Genomic DNA, 26,355 nt, shown 5'->3' with positions numbered 1-26,355 from the left:
TCTCTCTCTCTTTGCCTGCCTCTCTGTCTACTTGTGATCTCTGTCTGTCAAATAAATAAATAAAATCTATAAAAAAAAAAATAAAAAAGAACTTGCCATGTCTTCCTCCACTATCCCAGGTAAATACTTACCCGTATTTCTAATTTTTGCCTGTTTCGTAGCCATTCACATTAAAATTAGCAAATATATCACCATAAACCCATACTCCACAAAATTCCCAGAACTGCAGTTCTATATATATTAGGTACTTGAAATGTTAAAAATACATAAGCATCCTATAATGTAGACATTTACTATAAGCCAGATTGATTAACAGAATCAAGATGCTTCCAACTGGTGACCAAAGAGAATAACTTAGTAATTAACAAAATAATTACCATGGTGGGTGATTCCATTTTCTAATAATGCTTGTCCAAAGTGTACATCTTCCTCAGGCCTGTGAATCTTTCCAATTTCCAAGAGCCATGACACAAATTCACTGCAATAGAAATCCAGTGAAATAGTTAAAGAGTTTTCCCATCCCTGCCTCCCCAAGAAGTCTATTTCTACCATGCTTTCATCAAGCAGCATTGGAAGGAGCCTCAGATATAAAGAAATATTTGCAGTGCATTTAAGCTTGCATTTTTTCACATATGCAAAGCCCCAAATTATTTAAATTTTTCTCTATCCTAGAAAACTCATGTCCATTCATTCATGCTTACCTAAACCCTATTATATAATACCTATTCAACTTACTGAGACCTCTAATAAACACAAAGGGAAATTTTTAGAGTAGTTTTTTTTTTTAAAGATTTTATTTATTTCTTTGACAGAGAGAAATCACGAGAGAGGCAGGCAGAGAGAGAGGAAGGGAAGCAGTCTCTCCGCTGAGTGGAGAGGCCGATGTGGGACTCGATCCCAGGATCATGACCTGAGCTGAAGGCAGCGGCTTAACCCACTGAGCCACCCAGGCGCCCTTAGAGTAGTTTTAACTGTAAAGAGAATACAACAAGATTCTAAAGATAGCAAACAGACAAAATAAACAGAATAATAATGACTGAATATAAGAGATAGACTGGAATATGGCTTTCTAGGCACAGAAAACCAGTGTGTTTGAAGTCTAAGAAGGCAAACCCCAAAAAAATGCACACCCCATATGGTAGATGGAATTCTAAACGTGTTCTCTTACCCCACTATCAAGAATCCCATCCCTTGGTTTTGTAACCAAATCCTAATCTGGGTAGTGGTATGGATGAATTTTGTATAGGAAACTAAAATTCCAAGTCAGTTGAACTCAAAAGATGTAAATTATTCAAGTGAGCTTGACCCAGTCAGTTGAGCACTTTGAACCAGAGAGTTTTCTCAGGCTGGTGGCACAAGAGTAAGAGACAAATTAAAAGCACAAGAAAGATTCAGTGAGCCACTGCTCACTGCTGCCTTAGAAGATAGAGGGGCCATGTACCAAGAAACACAGGCAGCTTCTGAGAGTGGTCCTGGCCAACAGCCAGCACAGAAGTAGGACCTGTTCTTACAATCACGGGGGACTGAATTCTGTCTACAACCTGAATGTGCTTACAAGTGAATTTTTCTTCAGACCCTTAAGATAAGGCTCAGCACTTGATGTTGGTCTTGATTTTGACCTGTGAGACCCTAAGCAGACAGCCCAGCATTGCTCCCCCTCAACTTCTTTCTGACGTATAGAATTATGAGCTAATGAATAGGTGTTGTTTCAAGGCACTAGGTGTGTTGTTATTTATTTATTCTGCAGCAATATAAAATTAGTACACACCAATAGTTTTACTATACTGTTTTCAAATTTTGAAGTTATTTACTGGGGCACATGGGTGGCTCAGTTGGTTGTTTTGGCTCAGGTCATGATCTCGGGGTCCTGGGATCAGTCACACCTCCTGCTCTCTGCTCAGCAGGGAGTCTGTTGCTCCCACTCCCTCTGCCCCTCCCGATGCTTGTGCTCTCTCTCTCTCTCCTCTCAGATAATAAATAAAACCTGTAAAAATACATAAACAAATACTTTTTTTTGTTTTTTTTTAATAAATACGGTTTTTAATAAATGCATTCTTGAATTTAAATGTCATCTGGGGGGTGGGGGTGGAGGGACCTGGGTGGCCTTGTCGCTTAAGCATCTGCCTTTGGCTCAGGTCATGTTCCTGGAGTCTGGAAATCGAGCCCCACATTGGGTTCCCTGCTCACTGAGACATCTGTTTCTCCCTTTGACCTTCTCACCTGTTGTGCTCTCTCTCTCTGATTCTCCCTCTCTCTCAAATAAATAAATAAAATCTTAAAAAAAATATTCCAGCACAAAATCACCCATCAGAACTGTCTACCACATCCATCTGCTGTGGCTGTGAAAGGCCAGGGAGGATGAACAAACCACATCTTTTACCATTTTGGGGTGTGGGGTGGAGCCCCACATCACATATAAGTAGGATGATATTTTATAACACAGGAAAGCACCAGCTTGGTACTGTTTTTTGGGCCATGTGGTATCAGTAAAAGAACACTAAATAGAGAAACATTTTATAATAAAATATTTTACTGTGCTCATGTTATAAAAATATAACATTTGAACTTTTACATAAAGTAATGAGTACATTTTAGAATGGTTTCAACTTTGCACAGAGGTCAGAGAAGCCAAGCTATACAAGGTGTCAGGAAATTACTTTTCCATATATTTCAAAACCAAAAGCAACACCTATGGCTAAAGTCAAATAACCGAGGGGCATGGAATTCTAAAAATGGATATCTAGTCTACAAAGTACATTTTAAGGCAGAAGAAGTTGTTAAAGCCATCCAAAAGAAAGAAAATTTTAAAAAGAAGTAAAACTTCAGTTTTTTCTTCAATAGCACAAAAATAATAATACCAATTCCAGGGATGTCTGGGTAGCTCTGTCAGTTAAGCATCTCCCTTTGGCTCAGGTCATGATCTCAAGGTCCTGGGATCAAGCACCAAATCGGGCTCTGCACTCAGCATGGAGTCTGCTTGTCCCTTTCCCTCTGCTCCCCTCTCTCTCTCTCTCTCTCTCTCGCAAATAATTAAGTAAAATCTTGGGGAAAAAAAAAGAGCGTATCAACTCCACAGTGCCGTCACAGGATTAAATGAGCTGATGTATGTCAGGAGCTCAGCACAGAGTATGGCACATTTTGAGCACTTATGAAACGTCAGTGGTTGACAAATGGGTTGAGCTGGTTGGTATGTAGCGAAAGCATCATTCTCTGTTCTGATGTCAGCAGATTCCTGAATATGCCAAATTAAAATGAGGAAAAGAACACACTGTAAGAACTTCTATTAATTAGGAGCATAGGGGAAGGAAAGAGAAGGGGTAAGAAAGGAAGTTACTGGCTGGCTTTATCATGGGACCTACAGAAATCACAAGATCCCATCAACACTCTGCGAAAGGATCCTGATCCAGTCAAAAACAATCTCAAACGTGGTCTATAATTAGTAACTAGTAACTAAGCTAGTGTGCTGTTACGGAAAAAGCCACAATGAACAAACTAAAATTTACCAAGTCTCTCCTGTGTATCAGGCACTGTGGAGAACGCTCACATATCATTGTAACTAACTAGCACTTTGGCCGTGTAAGATCATGTTAACTCTTTTTCTTTAGTATTATTATTATTTTTATTACCATATGATGTATTATTTGCCTCAGGGGTACAGGTCTGTGAATCATCAGGCTTACACATTTCACAGCGCTCATTAGAGCACAAACCCTCCCCAATGTCCATCACCCAGTCACCCTCTCCACACTCCACCCACGTGTTAACACTTTAGTTAACAATACTTCAGCTCCTTTAATTAGGAAAACTTGACCCTGGGTCAGCCTTGGAGCTCTGTTTCCCTGGAACCTGATGGAGGCAGGGCATCTGCTGGGTTACCAGGCAGCATTGATCATGGCCAAAATGACTCCTGATGGCTATATGGAATATGAATACATTCTTGGTGAGAAGCTATAGCTTGAAGTGACTCCTACAAAACAGGCACGTTCCTCTGACAACCCCGGAAGTTATGCCCCAGAGGTGGGTTTCTCTCCCACAAGAGCCGTCGGCTGGGGGCCTACCAAGGACAGCAACAGCAGCTTGCTGGCAGCTGAGTGCTCTGCTGTGAGGACCCCAGCCCCTGAAGGAGGAGCCCCATGCTGCCCTGCAGGCCAGGGTTTCCTGGCTTATATTCTTCTACCTGGGTTGGCAGCCGGTGTGGCCTATGGTTATTTTATGGTATCTGCATAACTTATCGAGAAGACATTCTGGTAGGCATTACAAGTAAGTACTATGATCATCTTCATGTTTAGAGAGGAAAAAGACATTTAAACTTCCCACATCGCTCAACTAGCCAGAGGTAGGACCAGATTTGCATGGAGACAGGGACTTCCACGTGCTGCTGCCTGCAGACCCCAGAGGACTGACAGTGGGTCTATGCTCAATACCCAGGCAACCTCTCTGCCTGTTGCTCTGTGCCAGGCCCCTTGCAGGACCCTCTTTTTCAGATTCCTCATCAATGGTCCTTCAACCTGAGCCCAGTTGTCAAAGTGCTGATGAATCTCGGGTTTGGACTCTGTGTCTTACATTCTTTGGTTCTCTGACTTGTAGGCCCTGTACTCACATCCTTGCTAGACTTCCTCCCCCTTCAGTGAACCTGCTTCCTGCCAGCCCTGCCTGACCCCAGTGTCTGCTTCCCCCTCAGAACACCATACATCTGAAATGGTTGACGTCAGGGATGGATGGATAGATGTCTAAAATCTTCCATGATTGCGGGCTCTAGGTCCATTCCTTCACCTCACTATCATCCAGGAAATGTTGACAGTAAAAAGATATTCAAAAATGCCCAGAGGAATGTTTTTCTTTTTTAAGATTTTATTTATCCATTTGACAGACAGAGATGATAAGTACTCAGAGAGAGAGACGGAAGCAGGCTCCCCGCCGAGCAGAGAGCCCCATGCGGGGCTCGATCCCAGGACCCTGAGATCATGACCTGAGCTGAAGGCAGAGGCTTTAACCCACTGAGCCACCCAGGCGCCCCGGAATATTTTTTTGAAAGAAGAAAAGCAAATCATTGAGGGAAGGGTAGCTGATACATGACATAGTGAAAATATGAAAGAAATCCATGCACCCAGACTATGGACCTTACCTTCCAAGGAAGCATTTAAGGAATGTGGTCAGTTTTCTTTTTCTGTCTTTGGTCAGATTTCCTTGTTTGCACATCATCTTGTAGAGTTTCTCGCCCTGTTCCGAGATCATTACCCAGGTGTCTTGCTCCATTCCTAATTTTAAACCTATCGAAAAGGAAACCAAGGACAGGTAACTGAAAAAGTCTCCTCACTCACTCTTGCCTGCATGAGACCAAATTTATTGCACATCAAGCATGGGCAGGGGGTTGCAGATACAGAGCTCTCTACCACAGGGCACCTGGGTAGCTCAGTTAAGTGCCTGCCTTCGGCTCAGGTCATGGTCTCAGTGTCCTGGGATGGAGTCCTTAGCAGGGAGTCTGCTTCTCTCTCTCCCTCTGCCCCTCCCCATGTGCATTAGTTCTCTCTCTCTCACACACACATAAATAAATAAAACCATAAAAAAATACCTGAATTTGGAGCATAGGGGATGGAAAGAGAAGGGGTCAAAAGGAAGTTAATGGGTGGCTTTATCATAGGACCTACATAAATCACAAGATTTCTGTGATTTTTATTTTCAGTCTTCTAACTACAAAATTTTTTACTAGAATTTTTATTTTTTACAATGGAGGAGGAATTACCATTTGTCAGTAACAGAATAATTTTTAGTAAGAATAGAGCCTGTTAACATAAACAAATTAACAGAACATGCTTGTCTGCTTGCTTTGCTTTCTTCGTTTTTCCCTTCCTTCTTTCCCTCCTTCCTTTTTCACTTCAGATTTATCTATACGCATAGCTATTCTGAAAAAATAAAGGTTCAACTTGATGAAACATTTATTTTACCTTCGAAATGATTTGCTATGCTATCTGAATTGATTGCTAGATTCAACAAAACTTAAAGAAACAGCTATGTATTCATAATCTTTGTTTTAAATTTTTCTCACAGGCTCTCCATCCCAGATCAATCAAAGGAGTTAAGTATTTGAAATGCTTTGGAAGTTCTCAAACAAATGTGTACTAAGAATATTTTAATAGAAGTAGAAGCTTTGCATGTTCTTCAAGGGAAAATTTCTGAAGTTGGAAGAAAGGGTTCTTTGTGTCCTGAAATTTTATCAGCAATGAGATATTTTGCTAAGTCTCTGGGAAAAAGGAATAAACACTGCTTTTTGTCTTATCAGTTATTTGGTAAAGAAATTAGTAGTAACACAAGCATTTTTGTTTCCTAGCTGAATTACCTAGTAATACATGTCAAATAGGTATCAATGGCTTTAATGCCTTGTTCCCTCTTACAAAAAATCACTAAGTGAGAAGTCCTGATAAATTGGTGGGGGAAAAAGATCACATTGTACATGTCTAAACACCCTCCTCCACAAATGTGTCAACCTTAAAGGGCCAGTATCACAAACTAGCATCAGTTTTTCCGACTCGGGATCCCCCCTTCCACAATCAGACCGAGATTAGCTGAGTGAAGCCAGCACTGCCGCTTAAAAGATCCCACAGTCCCACTAGTGCTACTCTTCTTTTAATCATACTCCAGGTAAAGAAAATCACAAGAACCACACGCAACCTGCAGTGATAAAATATTGAACTTATTTTAAAACGAACGTAATGTATTCTTCCCATAGAATAATGGAGGAAACACAAGTCCATGTGCCAGGCTGATGCTCTTGACCCTGCATACCGAAGTCCTGGGCCAGTCACCCCTGTAAGCTGGGTCTTCCTTCCTTCCCTTCCTCCCTGGATTATTTGATCCTGGCCTTGCTCTCTCCACACCCTGCTGACTCTTCCTTCAATATTTCATCAGGCCATTCCTTACTTCAAAAGCCTTTGGTAGCTCACCACTGAACCAAGTGAAACCATGGAAGCTTGCTTTTGTGCTTCTCCTTAAACTGACCCCACCCTATCGAACAATGCCATTTTCCACTGCGTTCTTCTGTGGCCGGGCCACCCTTTGTGGCTTTTCTCCTTGTCCTGTCAATACTTACCTGTTCTGCAGGCTGACGCTCCCATCAAGCTACCCAGCTCTGCTCTCTGCCACAAGCAACTCCTTCTTCCCTTTACAGTATACCCAGGTCCTTCATGAAGCCTTGCCTAGCCATTACAACCCGTGCATTCAGACTTCCCTTGGAAAATAAATGATTAAACTCAGAACTACACAAGTCAAGGCGCCTGGGTGGCAGTGAGTTAAGCCACTGCCTTCAATTCAGGTCGTGATCTCAGGGTCCTGGAATCAAGCCCCGCACGGGCTCTCTGCTCTGCAGGAAGCCTGCTTCCCTCTCTCTCTCTTTGCCTGCCTCTCTGCCTACTTGTGATCTCTGTCAAATAAATAAAATCTTTAAAAAAAAAGAGCTAGACAAGTCAGCATGAGATTGCATGTGGCCATTGCGTCATGAACAGAAAGCAAGACTGTAACTGACTGTTAACACTCTGCCAAGTCAAGTAATAGGTTAATAGCTGCAGCAATATAATATTTTGAAAGAATAGGTTATATCACCTAATAATTTAAATTGGAAAGACAGGGGATGCCTGGGGGTTGGTTAGGCGTAGCAATATAATATTTTGAAAGAATAGGTTATATCACCTAATAATTTAAATTGGAAAGACAGGGGATGCCTGGGGGTTGGTTAGGTGTCTGCCTTCGGCTCAGGTCATGATCCCAGGGTTCTGGGATCCAGCCCCACATCAGGCTCCCTGCCCAGCTGGGAGTCTGCTTCTCCTTCTGCCATTCACCCTGCTCATTTTCTCTCTCTCCCCTCTCTCTCTCAAATAGATAAAAGATATCTCCAAAAAGATACAATTTTGTGAAGCAAATCTAGCATTATAGTAAACACTATGTAGTTTTTATTTAAATTCCAGTTAACATGTAGTATAATGTTAGTTTCAGGTGTACAATATAGTGATTCAACACTTTCATACAATACCCAGTGCCTCATTGCAAGTGCCTCCTTCATCCCCATCACTGATTTTACCCATCCCTTCACCTTCCTCCCCTTTGATAACCATCAGTTTGTTTCTAGTTCACCTCTTTCTTTCACCTATGATTATTTACGTGAACGCTATTTCTTGAAGGCAGGCATATTCTGTGCTTAGAATTTTGGATATATTCTCAAAGCAACCCTTTGAATGAGAGGGTACTGTCCTCTTCGTTTTATGGATAAAAATACTTAAAGAGGATTCGTCATTGGTCCAAAGTTGTTTGCTCAGCATCAAAACCAGGAATCCTATCTCGCTTTGTCTACTTCTTAGCCTATATATCCATTTCTTGGTTAAAAAAAAATATATATATATATATATCTATTTGCTTTCTCAAATAGATAAAATCTTTATAAATAAATAAATTGAAAGGATAATGTTCCTTTTTAAAGTTTATGTGCTAGCCACTTTCTATCACTAATTTTAAAAATCATAAATAATTTTAAACATGTGTAATCATGAATGCATACATACATACAACAGGCCTCAAAATGTATAAATATCACAATGATATCCGTTACCAAATTACCACTTATTTCAAAATAAGAATTAGTGATATAAAAATGGCTTCATAATTTCAGTCACAGCACATTTTTAATAACTTCATTCCAAAAAGTAAATTTGAATTCAAATTATTTATTTATTTATTTATTTATTTTTTTGGTAAAGAAATTATTTTCTTATTTATTTGACAGAGAGATCACAAGTAGACAGAGAGGCAGGCAGAGAGAGAGAGAGAGAGACAGGGAAGCAGGCTCCCTGCTGAGCAGAGAGCCCTATGTGGGGCTCGATCCCAGGATCCCGAGATCATGACCTGAGCCGAAGGCAGCAGCTTAACCCACTGAGCCACCCAGGCGCCCCAAATTCAACTTATTTATTAAGAACAGTAACATAGAGAGCATGGAAGGGGTGTGTGGGTGGCTCAATTGGTTAAGCATCTGCCTTCAGCTCAGGTCATGATCCGAGTCCTGGGATCCAGCCCCATTAGCCCACGGCAGGCTCCCTGCTCAGTAGGGAGTCTGTGTCTCCCTCTGCCCCTCTCCTCCATGCTCTCTCTCTCCCTCTCTCTTTCTCTAATAAATTAAATCCTAAAACAAAACACAGAAAAGCCCAACAGTGCTTTTCCTTAGTAGAAATTTTAAAATATTTTTAATGAAAGAATAATTTATTAATGCCATATGCAGGAATTTGCAAACTTCAATGGATCTAAAATATAATTCTACAGGAAGTGTTAAAAAGGAATGGAATTAAAATTGTCATTCATTAAATGTAGAATATCCAAACTGAACTGTCTCCAGGCACCGATGTTTTTTCCAAAAAGAGAAAAATCCAAGGGGCAGCCCTGAACAACTAACTAATTACTTTGAAGCTATACAGTTTGCAAATTCCTCACTCTTAACTCAGCATAGTTTTACATAAAGAGATGAGGTTTTTCAAAAACTGATACTACTATAACTCTCAGTGGAAATACTGGTATCTTTTCAATAGTGTGAGTTTTAATGAGATGAAAGCTAGCCACGTACTGTATACTCAAGCTAGGAAATAGAAGAAACTGCCAAAAAATTTATTCAAAACATCAAGAAACTGATATCTAAACAATGTATTTAACCCTTATCCTGATGATCAATGGTGTGAATGCATAAATTTCTAGGAGAAATTTTAAAAAATCAGAATTTACTCACATTATTAATAATTAATGCTGAAAAAAATACTTTTTGGAATAAATCTTTGATTCTATCAAATAACATAAGAAGATTTTCTGGCATCCAAAATCATTTGACATTATTTATGGCAAAAAAAAAATTTTTAAAGGTTGTAACAGATTTTTCCTTTTAAAACTAGAAGTGACCCCACTGACCTTTTTTCAATTCCCAGGAACACTCCTTTAAATTAATAACATTGAAAATTTAACTGTATCAAGAAGGAACTAATATTTCTTGGTAGTCTTTTCAACATTGTAAAGTTATGCTACTTTTTTATTAAGAAAGTATTCAATAGCGCTTATACTACAGTAGCATGGTTGTAAAAGTAATTATGGTTTGTCTATTTTATTGATGATTAAGTAACAATAAATATATCTTATGTGGATGATAAGACATGAAGACAAAGATGACTAAAATTCAAAAAATGATTCTACTTTACTGAAAAGAGGATACAAAACTATAGAGGTTCATGTTTTTAAGCATTTTATTTTTTTTTAAAGATTTTTTATTTATATATTTGACAGACAGAGATCACAAGCAGGCATAGAGGCAGGCAGAGAGAGAGGAAGGGAAGCAGGCTCCCTGCTGAGCAGAGAGCCCGATGCGGGGCTCGATCCCAGGACCCTGAGATCATGACCTGAGCCGAAGGCAGAGGCTTTAACCTACTGAGCCACCCAGGCGCCCCAGCATTTTAAAAATCTATGCATAAAAAGAAAATGGAAATTTTAAAAATTCTCATGTACTTCTTTTTAGGTGATGAAATTACCTAGTATTTTCAATTTTTTCTCTGTTATTTCCAAATTTTCTCTAATAAGCAAAATTTAATTTAAAAAACTCAACGAGTTTAATATCTTTAAATGGTCTAAAATATTTATATTGAAAATGACAGCTGAAATATTTCCTTAAGAAAATCAATTCACACTAAAGAACACCTTAAAGAATAAAAAATTTTCATCTTATTCAATTCAAATTTGACCATTGTATTGAAATTTGTGGTTTGCCTAACACCACTAGAGATCACATTTTCTAAAGGTTACCATTTTGCCCTCTCTCCAACTACACAAATAAATTAGTTCTTAAGAAAGAATATAAATGACCTGTTGTTACTTTCCAAATGAATGTCTAAGCATATACTATGAAAATTACCAAGGAAGTTAACTGCAGAAAGTTCAACAGCTTTCCTAGGTAGGTCTTAAGTTGGATACTTTTTATGCATCATGTTCAAACTAGTATCTCGGAAAGAATCTTCAAAGAATAATTAAATTAGAATTAACCAAAATGAGAGTTGGGTCTAGACAATGGAGGAATAGAAATTTGGAGACAAACTCAATGGCAACCATCTTCCTTCAACATAAGCAGTAATGGATAACATCAATATATTAAAACAAACAAATTTTCACATTTCTACATGTCATATCATTATTGCATTATTTTTTTGTATTCTAAGATATAACTGATGTAATTCAATTTATAAAACATTATAAGTAAGAGTGTAATCAAGTTTATTTTTCAAAAGATTTAAATAGTTACACACTGGCTAAAAGCTTAGTCTCGTTCCAAACGCAATTATTTCTTCTGCAAGTTTTGAGCTAAATCATTGTGATCAGTGTCTGATGGAGTCCTTTACTTAGAAAAGTATTTTACTTATACCTACAGTATGCAAAAATACCTAGTATTTTTATAATATATTCAAATAGGCGGGGGAACATTTAAACTTGTCATCAAAAGTTTTAAGCATGGGGGCGCCTGGGGGCTCAGTGGTTAAAGCCTCTGCCTTCAGCTCAGGTCATGATCCCAGGGTCCTGGGATGGAGCCCCGTGTTAGGCTCTCTGCTCGGCAGGGAGCCTGCTTCCTCCTCTCTCAAACATTCCAGAACTTTGGAATAGTGTGTCTAAGACTGGTCTTTAATCTTTAAATGTAACATGAAGTTAAAATATCCAGGTTTATAGATGAACATTTATAATAATGAATTATGTGGCAAAATGTGTTTGTAGTTGAATCACTGAACATTCAGGAGAGATTATTTTAAAAACAGGATTTTTAATTAAAGAGGAAAGATTCTAAGAAATGATTCAGGAGGATTCCAGAATACCTAGTCACTCAAAAGATTTCAATTAACTTGAACTATTCCATTTGACTCATTGACAAAATTCTGCCTAATAATTTAGTATACTGAAATAATTATTCATTTGTTCCATTTGTTGTACAGACACATCTGACAAAAGTGAAGGCATAAATATTCACCAACTTCAGTGTCCCTCTCCTCCCCACCCTTGCAGTTAGATATCAGCCCTGAAGCAGGAGGAGTAGGTGCAAGGAGGGGTCACAAGGTGCTGTCCCAGTCTGAGTTCCTTCCTTGAAAGAGAATCTATGTTCCTAGGTCATCTGTCTAAAGCCTCATCAGAACTTAGTCCTTCATCCCTACTAAAAGAAACTAATTAAATAGATTAGTTAACCTGATTAGGGTTTGTCGGCCCAGGCCTTCACCATCTTGCACTCCTATGTTCATTATGAAAGTCACCTCTAAATGTCCTTTGCTAATAACCCTAAATAAATGCTACCAATTACGGATTCAGGCCATATAGTATGCAAGTTGGCATCATAGAAAGCCAGGATAGAGAAGAATGCCGAGAAGTTTAGTATGTAGATAATTGCATATTCTCCCAGGTAGGACATATTATTGTGGTCTCTTGCAAAAGAGAGTTTCTTGTAAGTTGATACATCATACTTCAATCATTTTTAAAAAAGTTTTATTCACAGGCAAAGAATCATGGTGTGGAATCTAACACTGGGTCTATTTTCCAAAGCATTAATTTACTTTGTGATCTTGTGAGTTCTGTATAGGCTTTTAAATTTCTCTTGACCCATAGATAGTAACACTCAGTATGAAATTCCACTAAGTGTCTGATCAATATTGTTAACACTTGGCTTAAAAAGAGAGATCTTTGGTCCCTTCAGAGGTGGTTCTATTAAAGTGTATCAACTGAAAAGCTTCTGCTTTGAAAATAATTTTGCTCTATGTTTTAATGGAGAATATTTGATATCCCAATTTTCTGATTTCCCTTCTAATTAATTGTTTTAGTGGTCATCAGATACACACTGCAGGAACATTCATAATGGCAGAAAAACTAAAACAAACAAATAAAAACCTAAAGTCCACTGATGGGAGAGTGAGTAATTAAGTTGTTATAATATAATTGTGATAATATTCAACCAATGGAGTATTATGCAACAGTTAAATGAATAAACTATTCCTATACATATGGATAAATAATTTACAAACTATATTGTATACAAAATATAAATTGCAGAAAGAAAAATACATTATCATACTTATAGAGATCATTAACAAGCCAAACTAAGCCATATCATGCTTTATGTATTAACTATTATACATCATTTTTTTTAAATACTAGTTTCTCCTGAGATTAATAGCATTAGTAAATTCCAGAGCTGAGATTCCTAATCAGCACTCTTGTCTTTTGTGAATGTAAATCTAGAATTCAATTCATCAAGTCCCCAGGTTTTGCAGTTAAAATATTGTGGAAATGTGGAAAAGGTTCAGTTTACTCATACTCACTAAATAATCTTTAGAGCTTCAATAATACTTGATTAAGGGGATGAAGTATCCTAAAATGAAGGGACTAGATGGTATCTTCTTACTACTTCAATTCGGGAAGTGAATAGACAATCATTTTTATGCAGTATTTCCATTTCTAGTCACTATGCATTTTGTCCATATTATATACCCATTAAGGATATTTGCTCAAAAACTAGGATTTTAGGGGCACCTGGATGGTTCAGTCAGTTAAGCGTCCAACTCTTGATGTTGGCTCAGGTCATGATCTCAGGGTCCTGGGACTAAGCCCCATGTCAGGCTCTGCACTTCAACGGGGAGAGTCTGCTTCTCTCCCTCTCCCTTTGCCCCTCCTACTGCTCACTCTCTCTCTCTCTCTCTCTCAAAATAATAAAAAAAAAACCTTCAGGATTTAATTTTACAAAATCTTTTCTGTTGTTTACCAATTTAAAAAGGAAAGTCATAAGACCATAAATGATATCATCACTGTACATGGCTAATCTTGCAAAAGCTTTGCACTTGAAAGCAGGCATGTATGAGATCAATTGTAATTTAAAAAACTCATTCTCAAATGGATGCCTTTAATAATTGCACCTAGATGGAAGTGTTAATTGACTTCATAGGTAAAATCCTTTCATGATGTATATCAAATCATCATGTAGTACAATTAAAATATATTACAATGTTACTTGTCAACTAGTCCTCAATAAAGCTGGATAAAAACAATTGTACCTAAACAACTTGAAGCACGTTATAATATTTTAATGAGTTATATACAAGTAAAATTAACAGCCTTTTCTACATCTTCCTGAAACGTATTTCTGTGAGTCCCAATCTTGCTGCAAAATACAAAGAATTTAGAAGAGCATAGTAAAAAAATAGTCAATTCATTTTCATATGTGGTAAAAAGCATCTTTAAAAAAAAAAAAGCTCATTAAGGCAGGGATTAACAACAACTATCTTTTTTTGAAAGATTTATTATTTCTTTATTTATTTTAAAGAGAGAGAGCATGTGTGAGATTGGGAAAGGGCAGAGTGAGAGAGAGAGAAACTCAAGCTGACACCAATTTGATGCAGAGCCTGATATGGGGCTCAATCTCACAAACCTGAGATCATAACCGGAGTTGAAACCAGGAGTTAGACACTTAACCAACTGCACCACCCAGGCAGCCCATAACTATCTTTTGACTTTAACCCAAACCTGTTCCCTTTCAGCAAGACACATGGGTAGTTCTATGCTTTCTCAGCATCACTGTATTTTTGCACTCATGTCTCCTGCTAGGGCATTCTGATACTATAATCCAAGAGGCAGAACTCCCATGTCATCAATACAGCTGCCAGCTCAGAGAACTTGCTCTTGACATCTTGTTCATTGACTTAGGAAATCCCATTTCAAAAGATGAAGAATGACTTCCCTTAAACTTGCCTCAGAAATCAGGCAGTTTTTGAGTTTCTCATTTTCATGTTACCAAAAATCTTTGGTTACACTGTCCTCATTTCTGAACCTAGAATAAACACTCATGCAAACCCAGCATCCTCAACCCATCTGTTTCACCTTTAAATTTCAGGAAGCCTTTTAGTACCTTTCAACTGAAAATAATGTATCCTAGATATGGTTAGGAAGAAGTAAAGAAAGGCTCAGGAAATTTCCCAATTAAGTTCAGCTTTATTATTTTGCTTAAATAATCTGTAAAACATTTCACCAGGAGTTCAAGGAAACATCCTATATATTAAGTACCTCCTGAAGAAAAAATTATATCCCTACTTTAAAAAAAATAACATACATCAGTAACACTGCTACATTAAATTACTTAAACTAATGATAACTAAGCTATACCAGGAACTTGCATGGGTTTCATTCATTCACTTATTCATTCATTTATTCACTTATTCAACAAATACCTCTTGAGTGTCTATTACATGGTACATGGCAGGTCCAGTCTCTGGGGAAATAGCACAGAATAAGTAGCAAGACCAGTATTCTCATTGACTTTACCATCTAATCCAGCAAAGGTGGCAACAAATAAATAAATAATGAAGGAACTATTAGCAAGAATTTTCTAGGTATCGATATAAAATTGCCGGGAGGCTATATTAGATGGGGCAATCAAGGAAAATATTTCCAAGGAAGGGGAGGAAATGACTGGGAAACAGCACTGGGAAACACGGAAGACATATTCACCTTTCCTACAGAGCCTGAGGCATGTCGGGTAGCAACAGAAAAAATTTTTTTCCTCCAAAAGCTTCCTGGGAAGGTAGTGTTATTGAACGACTGTCACATTTCAGTCAGGTTTTACAAGAAGGTAACGAGAAGAATCAGAAAACAGGCTAAGAGTACGTGAATTTTACTGAGGAGATCCTGAGTTCCAGGGAGCACAGAGGAAAAGGTTGAAACTGTGAGACTGATAATTTCTTTTTTCTCAAAAAATATTTTCCAAGGTTAGTAAGTTATTTCTGAAGTAGTACCTGTTTATCACCTTACCTGTGTTTCCTTTTGCAATACACCAGAAGATGATCAAAAAGAAAAAACACCCGTTCTTGAATATTTCCAGAAGAAATTTTCAGCAAGACGCCACACATTAGCATCTCAGTGCAGGTGTCGGCGATCTTGGATTCCTAGGTTAAAAAAAAGAAAAAGAGAGAGAGAGATAATGTCTGATTACTTAACAGAAACGTTTGTGTGTAATTCTTTTTCTCATTAAAAGTCTGTTTTTATTTCAAGATACAATATACGGACAGAATAAAAGTTGAAACACCATAAATATTTATACACTGGATGGAGGTCTCTTTTCCTCCCAGACTCCTCCTCATCAGTCTCAGCAGATACAACTGTGGTTAGGAGACTCTGGGTCTTCTTTTAGCTTTCTTACACACGTAGGCATATATAAGCATGGATGATACATGTTACCGATGCTCTTTTACAAGGAGATGATTTCAAACTGATGCATAAAATTCATGTCTCTAACACTTCTCTCCCCCTCCTCTCTTCCCCTGGTATGGGAAAAGAGCTCCACGGATATATCACAAAGTACATTAAATTCTCTAAATTTTTAACGGGTCTCAACTTATTTATCCACTCCTTGGATGGAGAGAAGAAAAAGAAGAAATTAAAGAAAAAAAACTATTTAAAGAGAGCAACCTTCCATACAGCTTTAACCCAAGGTAAAAGTTAGCATAGGCACACTTGTTCCTTAAATAAGCCTTCACTGAGTGCATGCTAAGCTCAGATGACTAGTGACAAAACTAAGTCTTCACACAAGAACTAACCACTGAGAGGAGACACAGATGGAAAGAACCTGAATCATGAACAGAGGAAAGCTGCCCAATGAAGCAGAGTACAAGCATTGGACTGTTGTGTGAGCTGATTAAAAGTCTGTCCTTTGAGCCATTATAAAAGTGGCAGTGTATTTGTTTCTACATCCTAAACTATCACAGCTAATGCACTGAGTTAGACAAAACAAAAAACAAAAAACAAAAAAAAAACAAAAAAAGTTTTCAGTAGATAGCTGGTAAGCATGCTCTGTTTTCAATATGTCTGGTCTTTAAATCTAGGATAAATTTCTGATTCTTTTTCAACTCAATGCTTTTATTTTTGTTTTTGATATCTAAAAATCAGACCACGAATTGTAAATTTCATATTTCCACAGTAATCATTGATATGGTTTATCTGATTATAAAAATTTAAATTACAGTGATAACTCATACATGTCAGTAAGAAATTTCCCAAATGGGAAGTTAAGAGAATGTGATTGTGCTGAGTATCTGCATTACAAACACATTTTATTTATTTTTTATTTTTTACTAACTTTATTTTATTAAAGATCTTATTTATTTATTTGTCAGAGAGAGAGAGAGAGAGAGACAGAGAGAGCACAAACAGGGGGAGCAACAGGCAGAGGGAGAAGGAGGCTCAATCCCAGGACCCTGGGATCATGACCTGAGCCGAAGGCAGGTGCTAAAATGAGTGAGACACCCAGGCATCCCTACACACGTATTTTATTTTTTGTTTTTATATTTAACTTAAATTTTAAAAAAAATTAATTTTAATTCCAGGAGAGTTACCAAACAGTGTTATAGTAGTTTCAGGTGTATAATATAGTGACTCAGCAAGTCCATACCTTATTCAGTGCCCATCACGATAAGTGTATTCTTAATCCCCCTCACCTCTTTCACGCTTCCCCCGGACTCACCTCCCCTCTGGTGACCATCCATTACAAAATATTTTAGATTTAAGACATTTCCCTTTTTCTCGTCTTTCATCATAAAGGTGGACATATAATTAGAGATCTATCAAAAATTTATACAATTTCATATCCTTCCTCATGTGATAATTAAGTAAAAACTGTCATCAAATTCGAATATAAATCCCAATTTCAGTGGCAATGATTTCTTACTTAAGTACTATCTCTACCTCAGAAAAAAATTACGATAGAATACTATTAAAAATGGAAATAAGGAAACATCACATTGATTCTTGCACAAGGACTTATACAATGTTATGAAAGCGGTTTTATTGATAACAATTTTACGAAACGTACAAAATACGTCACGTTACATTATTTCTCATGGTAGCCCAAAAAAGTAAAGCAAAGAAGCTAAGTTTTTATCTAATTAAATGGGAGCTGCAAGGGAGGAGCAAGATGGGGGAGAAGTAAAAGACTTAAATATCATCAGGTCCCAGGAATTCAGCTAGAGAGTCATCAAACCATTCTGAATACCTACAAATTCAACCGGAGATCAAGGAGAAGATGACCAGTAATTCTAAGAAGAGAAAACAGACCACTTTCCAAAAGGTAGAACGTGCAGAGAAGTGAATCTGAGGCAACAGATGGGAAGACAGACTGGGGGGGAAGCGCCAGCTCCCAGCAAGAGAGGGAGCAGCAGAGCACAAAAAAGGAACTTTTAGAAGTCCACTCCACTGAGGGATGTCATTGTAGAGGCTAAGGGGTAGGGGGGGTGGGGGTGGGGAGATCACTCGTGGGGATAGTATGGTCTCAGCACCCACGGGGTCAAAAAAAAAAAGACCAGGGGTGTCTGAGTGTTGCAAAGCTCCCAGGTATAGAGCAGGGAAAGCCGGCTGCAGAGACAGAGCCAAGGAGGGAGAACTAAGCTCAGGGTTACCTTAAACCATGATCCGAGGCATAGTTGGGCCACAACTCTCCAAGCAGGAACCCCACAAGGGGCAGATCAGGGGAGAAAACCCTTCTTCCTCCAAGAGGAGCTGCATAGGAGTACAGTGCTGGAATCAGCTGGGTTTGGAGACTCCAAATGGGGCCATTCCACAGAGATAGAAAAACTCAGTCACAGGATGGGTGAGCTTGGAGTGCAGCCAGAGACCAGGGAGACAGAGGGATTAACTGCTTTTCTCTGGGGGTGCACTGAGCAGTAGAGCCCCCAAGCACTCAGCTCCTCCAGGGCCAGAGATTGAGAGACCACCATCTTCATTCTGGTTCTCCAAAGCTATACAGAAAGTGTTCAGGAAACAAAAGCTCCCGAAAGCAAACACGAGCAGATTACTTAGCCTGGCCCCTGGCAAGGGTGGTGCAGTTCCACCTCAGGCAAGGACATCTGAGAATCATGGCAACAGGCCCCTCCCCCAGTAGATGTATAAGAACATCTAGCCAAGAATAAGTCCCCTACTCAATAAGAACTGCAGAACTCCAGAGCTAGGGGAAAGCAACACATAGAATTCATGACTTTTTTACCATGATTCTTTAGTCTTTGAAAGTTAACTTTTTAAATTTTGTTTTTTCCTTTTTCTATTTGTAAAAATTTCCTCCATCTTATTTTAACGTTTTTTAACTATTTTATCTTATCAATACCTTTTAAAAAATCTTTTTAAATTTTCATTGTTATACTCATATTCTATCCCTTCATTTTATTTAACTTTATTTTTTGGATATATACAGGTTTTATTTTCTTTAAAATTTTGGAACACAGATTCTTCTAATAGATCAAAATATACCCTAAATCTAGCACATGTCTTTGTTCTAGTCTCCAGCCTGATCACATTCTTTCCTCTTTTTTTCCTCCTTTTTCAAAGAATTTATCATTTCCTGTTTTAGAATCTTTTTAAATTTTCAGCTTTACAGTCATATTCCATCCCTTCATCATATTTACCGTTATTTTGTCTGTTCTATTCACCAGTCTAATATATATAAATTTTTTCTTTTTTCCTTTTTTCCTCCTTTGTTTTCCTCCCAGTTTTGGGTCTCTTCTGACTTGGTTAGTATATAATTTTCTGGGATCACTGCCACCCTTTGTTCGAGAGAACATCTTTTTTATCTGGAAAAAATGACAAGGTGGAAAAACTCACCACAAAAAAAAAGAGAGAGAGAGAGAGAGAGAACAAGAGGCAGTACCGGTGCCTAGGGATCTACAATACAAACATTAATAATATCTCAGAACTACAGTTCAGAATGATGATTATCAAGGTGCTAGCTTGGCTTGAAAAAAGCATGGAAGACCTCAGAGAATCCCTTTCTGGAGAAAAAAAGCCCTTTCTGGAGGAATACAAGAATGAAAATCTAACTAAGTTGAAATCGAAGAAGAATTTAATGAGGTGTAATAAAAAAATGGAGGCTCTTACTTCTAGGATAAATGAGGCAGAAGAGAGAATTAAGTGATTTAGAAGACCAAATGATAGAGAATAAAGAAGCTGAGAAAAAGACAAACAACTACTGAACCACAAGGGCAGAATTTGAGAGATAAATGATACCATAAAATGAAATAATATTGGGATTATTGGGATCCCAGAAGAAGAAAGAAAGAGAGGCAGAAGGTATTTTGGAACAAATTATAGCAGAGAATTAATTTCCCTAATTGGGCAAAGGTACAAGCACCAAAATCCAGGAGGCACAGAGAAGCCACCTCAAAATCAATAAAAATAGGGGGGAAGGGAGTTGGGAGAGAGGGGTGGGGTTATGGACATTGGGGAGGGTATGTGCTATGGTGAGTGCTGTGAAGTGTGTAAACCTGGTGATTCACAGACCCGTACCCCTAGGGATAAAAATATGTTTATAAAAAAAATAAAAATATATTAAAAAAATTAAAAAATCAATAAAAATAGGCCCACACCCTATCATCTAATAGTAAAACTTCCAATTCCCAGTGACAAAGGGAAAATCCTGAAAGCAGCCCAGGACAAGAGGTCGGTAAACTCCAACAGTAAAAATATTAGATTGGAAGCAGACCAAGCTACAGAGATCATGCCAAAAGGACTGGCATGATATAATCAGAGCAATATAATGAGGAAAATATGCAATCAAGAATACTATATCCAGTTAGGCTGTCACTGAAAATAGAAGGAGAGATAAAAAGCTTCCAGGACAAAGACTAAAAGAATTTGCAATCACCAAACCAGCCCTACAGGAAATATTGAAAGGGGTCTTCTAATCAAAGACAGAGCCTAAAAGTAACAGACCAGAAAGGAACAAAGACAACATACAGTAACCGTAACCTTACAGGCAATAGTAGGGCACTAAATGTATAGCTTTCAATAGTTACTCTGAATGTAAGTAGGCTAAATGCCCCAGTCAAAAGACACAGGGTTCAGAATGGATTAAAAAAAAGAGAAAAGAACAAGAATGAAAAGACCCATCGTTATGCTGTCTCCAAGAAACTCATTTGAGACCTAAAGACACCTCCAGATTTAAAGTCAGGAGGGGGTGTAAAACAAGTTACCATGCTAATGGACATCAAAAGAAAGCTGGCATAGCAATCCCTACATCAGATAAATTAGATTTTAAGCCAAAGACTATAGTAAGAGATGAGGAAGGACACTATATCTTACTTACAAGGTCTGTCCAAAAAGATCTAACAATTTTAAATATCTATGCCCCTAACATGGGAGCAGCCAATTATACACACCAATTAATAACAAAATCAAAGAAACATATCGATAATAATAAAATAATAGTAGGCAACTTTAACAACCCTTCACTGAAATGGACAGATCATCTAAGGAAAAGATCAACAAGGAAATGAAGCCTTTAAATGACACACTAGACATATGGAAATCACAGTTATATTTAGAACATTCCATCCCAGAATAACAGATTACACATACTTCTCTAGTGCACATGGAACATTCTACAGAATAGATCACATCCTGGGCCACAAATCAGGTCTCAACTGGCATCAAAAGATTGGGATCATTCCCCACATATTTTCAGGCCACAATTCTTTGAAACTAGAACTCAACTACAAGAGGAAAGTTGGAAAAAAAACCTCAAATACATAGAGGCTAAAGAGAATAATGCTAAAGAATGAATGGGTCAACCAGGAAATTAAAGAATTTTAAAAAAATCATGGAAACAAATGAAAATGAAAACACAACTGTTCTAAATCCTTGGGAAACAACAAAGGGAGTCCTGATAGGAAAGTATATAGCAATACAACTCTTCTCAAGAAACAAGAAAGGTCTCAAGGACACAACCTAACCCTACACCTAAAGGAGCTGGAGAAAGAACAGTAAAGAAAGCCTAAACCCAGCAGGCGAAGAGAAATCATAAAGATCAGAGCAGAAATCAATGAAATGGAAACTAAAAAAAAACAAAAAAACAAAACAAAACAAAAAAAACCAGTAGAACAAGTCAAAAAAACTAGGAGCTGGTTCTTTGAAAGAACTAATAAGATTGATAAACCCCTGGCCTGACTTATCAAAAAGAAAAGAGAAAGGACCCAAATAAATAAAAACACGAATGAAAGAGGAGAGATCGCAACCAACACCAAAGAAATACAAACAATTATAAGAACATATTATGAGCAACTATTCACCAGCAAATTTGACAATCTGGAAGAAATGGATGAATTCCTAGAGACATATAAACTACCACAACTAAACCAGGAAGAAACAGAAAACCTGAACATACCCATAACCAGTAAGGAGACTGAAGCATTCATTTAAAAAAAAAAAATCTCCCAGCTAACAAGAGCCCAGGGCCACATGGCTTCTAAGGATGTCTACCAAGCATTTAAAGAAGAATTTAGTTTCCTGAAACTATTCCAAAAAACAGAAATGGAAGGAAAACTTCCAAACTCATTTTATGAAACCAGCATTACCTTGATCCCAAAACCAGACAGAGACCCCATCAAAAAGAATTATAGACCAATATCCTTGATGAACATGGATGCAAAATATCTCACCAAAATACTAGCCAATAGGAACCAACAGTACATTAAAAGGATTATTCACCACAACCACGTGGGATTTATTCTTCGGCTGCAGGGTTGGTTCAACATCTGCAAATCAATCAATGTGATACATTAATAAAAGAAAGAACATGAAACATATGATACTTTTAATAGATGCTGAAAAAGCGTCTGACAAAGTACAGCATCCTTTCTTGATCATAACTGTCCACAGTGTAGGGATAGAGGGTACATACCTCAATATCATCAAAGCCATCTATGAAAAACTCACAGCAAATATCCATTCTCAATATCCATTCTCAGAGAAAAACAGAACTTTTTCTCTAAGGTCAAGAACACAGAAGGGATGTCCACTATCACCACTGCTATTAAACATAATACCAGAAGTACTAACCTCAATAATCAGACAGGAAAAAGAAATTAAAGGCATCCTAATAGGTAAAGAAGAAGTGAAACTCTTGAGTCTTTGCAGATAGGATACTTTATGTGGAAAACCCAAAAGACTCCACTCCAAAACTGCTAGAACTCATACAGGAATTCAGTAAAGTGTCGGGATATAAAATCAGTGCACAGAAATCAGTTGCATTTCTATACACCAACAACAAGACAGAAGAAAGAGAAATTAAAGAGTCAATCCCATTTACAATTGCACCCAAAACCATAAGACACCTAGAAATAAACCTAACCAAAGAGGCAAGGAATCTGTGCTCAGAAAACTATAATGTATTCATGAAAGAAATTGAGGAAGACAAAAAGAAATGGAAAAGTGTTCCATGCTCATGGGTTGGAAAAACAAATATTGTGAATATGTTCATGCTACCTACCTATAGCAATCTACACATTTAATGCAATTTCTATCAAAATACCATCAATTTTTTTTCAAAGAAATGGAATAAATAATCTTAAAATTTATATGGAACCAGAAAAGACCCCAAATAGCTAGAGGAATGTTGAAAAGAAAACTAAAGTTGGCAGAATCACAATTCTGGACTTCAAGCTCTATTACAAACCTATAATTATCAAGACAGTATGGGACTGGCAGAAAAACAGAAACATAGGTCAATGGAACAGAATAGAGAGCCCAGAAATGGATCCTCAACTCTATGGTCAACTAATCTTTGACAAGGCAGGAAACAACGTTTAATGGAAAAAAGACAGTCTCTTCAACAAATGGTGTTGGGGAAATTGGACTGCCACATGCAGAGGGATGAAGCTGGATCATTTACTTACACCACACACACAAAAACAGACTCAAAATGGATGGACTACCTCATTGTGAGACAGAAATCCATCAAAATCTTTGAGAAGAACACAGGTAGCAAAACCTCTTCAACCTCAGCCGCAGCAACTTCTTCCTAGAAACATCAGCAAAGGCAAGGCAAGTGAGGGCAAAAATGAACTATTGGGATTTCATCAAGATCAAAAGCTTTTGCACAGCAAAGGAAACAGTCAACAAAACCAGAAGGCAACTGACAGAATGGGAGAAGATATCTGAAAATGACATATCTGATAAAGGACTAGTACCTAAAATCTATAAAGAACTTACCAAACTCAACACCCAAAGAACAAATAATCCAATCAAGAAATGGGCAGAAGACATGAACAGACATTTCTGCAAAGAAGACATCCAGATGGCCATCAGACACATGAAAAAGAACTCAACATCGCTCGGCATCAGGGACATACAAATCAAAACCACAGTTAAGATACCATACCATACCAATGAGAATGGTCAGGAAACAATAGATGTTGAAGAGGATGGGGAGAAAGGGGAACCCTCCTACACTGTTGGTGGGAATGCAAGTTGGTGCAGCCACTCTGGAAAACAGTACAGAGGTTCCTCAAAAGGTTTAAAATAGAGCTACCCTATGACTTAGCACTCTCACTCCTGGCTATTTACCCTAACAATACAAATGTAGTAATCTGAAGGGGTACATGCACCCAAATGTCTACAGCAGTAATGTCCACAATAGCCAAACTATGGAAAGATATGCAAGATCCCTGAAGATCTCTTCTGAACCTTCTCCAGTTTGTGAGGGTCTCCCTCAATACGGAACATCTCCAGAAGTGAACACGACCACCCAGATGCAAGCTGGTGAATAAATCATGTCGTGATATCAGTATTTCTCCAGACCCCTACAACATATATCTTGATTCTATAAGATTGGATTAACACATTTATGGCAATCCCATCTTACAGCTAATTCCAAGTGCTCCATTAGTCAACAAACGCCTCTGGATCATTTTCCTCTATTGTATGCTGAGTTTGACTTTTGATTTAATCTAGATTGGTATCATAGCAAACTCTCAAACCCCTTACTAATATTACAAATACATTATGTTTGGGGGCACCTGAGTGGCTCAGTTGGTTAACTGTCTCTTTTCAGCTCAGGTCATGATCCCAAGGTCCTGGAATGGAGCCCTGGGTCAGGCTCAGCCTGCCTCTCCCTGTCCCTGTCCCTCCACTTGTGCTCTCTTTCTCTTTCAAATAAATACAATTTTTAAAAAATCTTTAAAAACTACATTATGTTTAAGTCATTACCATAAGTTCCCATTAGCTCCTAGCTCCTGATCAAAAACCAGAATAATATTAATTGACCTCTGTGAGGTAAAACACTTCTTTTCAAAAACAGCCCAAAGCATCTGTTTAATAATCTATTAATGAAACTTTGTGGGGTAATGACATCGAGCCCAACAATCTTGTTATCTTTTAAAGTATATCTCACAATATAAACATAACATCACTCCTATTATATTTTACTAAATCCTACCAAGACGTTTCTATCCCTGTAATGATATGTCTTTAATATTTAACAGCCAGCTTTAAGAATCAGTACATTAGGTACCTTTACCATCTTCTACCAGAGTAGAATAGTAATAGTATTAGATAATAGTAAACTACTACTGTCACATGAAATGTCCATTAAATAAATCCCAGAGGACTGCTTACACACTTAAAGGAATCTGTGTTGAACATACACATTTGTCTAAAAAAACTCCTTCTAAATGAATGGCCTATAGCATTTCTCTTTATACCATGTGTATAAGCTGTAAATGGTCAAGAAGAACCATTGTGCCCTTGATTTACCATGATTGAATCTGTGCATTATTACTAGGACAATGGCAACTAGAAATCAGTAAGAATCTCTTAACTACAGAGACATACAATGTTAGAAATATTAAAAATTTGACCAAGTGTATATACCATCTTCTGTATAGTCATGATATGCCTCTCACTTCAAATCCATCCCCTGTACAAGTAGACACTTAATAAGCGTCTCTTTTAAAATAATGTTGTGTTATTTTCCCCTTGCTTACATGATAAATCTACCTTTCTCTGTAGCTAAAACAAAAGAAAACAAAACAAAACCCTCATGACTTTATCTTTAAAGTAAATGAAATGTATGATATTTTGAAATTACATGCAATTTTTTTTCATTTACCTAGAAATCCCAGGAGAGCTTCTGGGGATAGAAATAAAGAAGTCAAGCTACAAAATTCACGGAAGAAATTGAAATATAGTATGGCTATGAACATCAGATTACTAGGCAAGAGTCAGGAGCACTAAAGTCTATAAAAATGACAACGTCAGGCAAGTGAACTAGAATATAAAAAATGTCAAAGCAGTAAAACAAGCCAGGCAGATCATCAGAAGACAGCAAAGCCTCTAGGGCAATGGGTCTCAAAGGTTAGAGTTTGGGAGACACACCTGATATGCTTCTTGAAATTCCCAGGTTCCCTGGTCCTACCTTCGGAGATTGAAACTGAGTAAAGCTGGGGTAGGTCCCACGTCATTCCAGTAAATGCTGATGCATGTGGAACACTCTAAGTAAAATTGCCTTGGAGG

General features: G+C 37.7%; 1 long non-coding RNA gene across 1 annotated transcript; it reads right to left on the bottom strand.

Moving 5' to 3' along the window:
- Nucleotides 1-448: 448 nt before the first annotated feature.
- On the bottom strand, nt 449-15,956 carry LOC123936025. Its single transcript, XR_006817059.1, has 3 exons — nt 15,838-15,956; nt 5,126-5,270; nt 449-478 (listed from the first exon to the last, which is right to left on the bottom strand). It is a non-coding gene; the product is annotated as an uncharacterized LOC123936025 (long non-coding RNA).
- Nucleotides 15,957-26,355: the final 10,399 nt, after the last annotated feature.

This window comes from Meles meles, unplaced genomic scaffold, assembly GCF_922984935.1.
Source record: "Meles meles unplaced genomic scaffold, mMelMel3.1 paternal haplotype, whole genome shotgun sequence".
Classification (NCBI taxonomy): Eukaryota; Metazoa; Chordata; class Mammalia; order Carnivora; family Mustelidae; genus Meles; species Meles meles.
Note: the sequence above shows the minus strand (reverse complement) of the source record. Positions and strands in the feature narration are given on the sequence as shown.